The sequence below is a fragment of the Elephantulus edwardii genome, unplaced genomic scaffold, assembly GCF_000299155.1.
Source record: "Elephantulus edwardii isolate Elephantulus edwardi_28Jun2011 unplaced genomic scaffold, EleEdw1.0 scaffold00047, whole genome shotgun sequence".
NCBI lineage: Eukaryota > Metazoa > Chordata > Mammalia > Macroscelidea > Macroscelididae > Elephantulus > Elephantulus edwardii.
This window is the reverse complement of record NW_006399797.1, coordinates 4,578,997-4,581,408: the sequence shown is the minus strand read 5'-3', so window position 1 is coordinate 4,581,408 and position 2,412 is coordinate 4,578,997.

The window sequence follows — 2,412 nt, the reverse complement described above, 5'->3', positions numbered from 1 at the left end:
CCTTGGATTTGGTTTAATTTTCCTCAGCTTCAGCTTGAATTTGCATATGAGTAGTTGGTGGTCTGTTCCATAATCAGCTCCTGGCCTAGTTTTCACAGCTGATATTGAGCTTCTCCAGTGGTTCTTTCCACAGATGTAATCAATCTGAATCCTATGCATGCCATCAGGTGAAATCCAGGTTAGAAACTTGAAGGTTTAACACTAGACAGTTGTTGTTGATTGCCTTCGAGTCCAGCATGACTCATAGCGACCCTATGAACAAAAGGCCTGAAGCCCCTCTACAACTGTTGACATTTATCAAAGTTCATAGAGTTTCCAGAGGCATGCTGTTTAGTTATTTCCAATATAGCTTCAGTTAATATGTTAGAAGAGATCTGAAAATTTGCTACTATGATAAAAAGCAAGTTTGATATTGTTTCTCATTTCTCAAAGTGAATCCGGTACATATATAGTACTGTACAGATAGTAACTTTTTATAATGGCAAATATCTAATAGCACAATGTTTCAATAGGATTCAATTTTGTTAAAATGTTTTTTGTAGATAATATTTTTTTCAAGTTATTGGTGGTACACCCATCTGAAACAACAAAGCATCTGCAAAGAAACTAAGTATAGTCCTCTTTCTCATGTTGACTCAGCAGATTTAATGGGAATAATTAAGAAGCTGTTCCTTAAAGGCTCAATGGATCTCACTGCCACTGTTGGAGTTGGTTCTAATTTCTAACCAATGAATAGAATAGAATACAATTGACCCATGATGTTTCCAACAGTGGATATTTTGACAGCAGCAGACTGCCTCATCTTTTCAGGTGTCTGATGAATCACAACTGCCAGCCTTACCATTAGTAGTCAAATGCTTAACCCACTGCAACACCAGCCTCCTTACACAAAAGCTAACTGAGAACTATATGCACCTGCTCTAATTTACCTATAAATTAAGGATGTTCATTTTTGCTATTAGTTGCCATCGAGTTGCTTGGGACTCTTAGTGACTCTATATACAACAGCCCTGAAACCTGCTTTATCCTGTGCCAACTTTACTGTCTCCGACACACCTACCCTTATTAACCCAGACACAGTATCAATCCATCTCATCAATGGTCTCGCTCTCCTTTGTCCATCCCTTCATCCTTCCAAGCATGATGTCCCTCTACACGGAATGGTACCTCCTTGTAACTTGCCTAGAGTATGTCAGATGAAGCCTCAGAATCCTTGCCTCCAAGGAGCAGCCTGGCTTCACCCTCTCCAGGATGAACTTGTTTGTTCTCCTGGAAGTCCACTGTTCTCCAGCACCACAGCTTAAAGGGATCAGTTCTCTTTCAACCATCCTTAGTCCTTTTCCAGCTCTCGGATGCATAGTAAGAAATTGTGAAGACTATGGCCTGAATCAGGCACACCTTAGTCTCCAGACTGGTATCGTTGCACTTCAGTTTTCTGAAGACTGCTGACAGCTGACTTTCCTAATAAAATTCATCTCTTGATTTCATGGATGCTGGTACCAAGAGTGTTGATTGTGAATCCAAACAAACTAAAACTTTTAACAATCTCAAATCTCTTCACCATCCATCATGATGCTGCAATTCGCCCAGTGGTGAGAATCTTTGATTTCCCAATGGTGAGTTCTTGATCTTCTACAGCAATCACTTCAGGCCCTCCTCAGTTTCAGCAAGCAGGGTTGTGTCTTCTGCATAATGCAGGTTGTTGATGAATTTTCCTCCAATCCTGATGCCATATTCCTCCTTATACAGCCCAGCTTCCAGAAGGATCTGTTCTGCATATAGATTGAAAAGGTAGGGAGACAGAACACATCCCTGGCGTACATCCTTCCTGATTTTGAACTATGCAGATATCTCTCAGAAAGGATTTTGCCCTATAATCTGATGATTGTCTATATGTGAAATACTTGTGGAAAAGAATTAGCTTCATTCCTATCAAGTTGGAACCTACTCAGCTGACCCTCCAGGGGTTTTTCCAAGGCTATAAATGACATAACAGTATATTACCCCGCTTTTTCTCTCAGAATAGTTGGCGGATTCAAATCACATGCATTTAGGTTGGCAGCACAAGTCTTTACCCACTAGGCCACAGATTTGCTTATTGTTTTGACTTTCTCCCATTAAAAAAAAAGAAACCTGTTAGACTATAAAAATGCTGCATAATTGACAATTGTTGTCATTTATAAGAACATTACTGACCTCCCACTTGTTCTTCTGTGACATCGAGTTAGAATCAACCCGTAGCTGACCTTCCAGCAGAATTTCTGAGACAGTAAATCACTCAGAAGAGATTGTCCATCCTTCTCCACTGAGCAGTGACTAGATTCAAACGTCATACCTTTGTGGTTGCAGCACAAGTTCTTACCACTAGGCCACCAGAGCTTTCTATGAACTCCTACTATGGACCAAAAAATA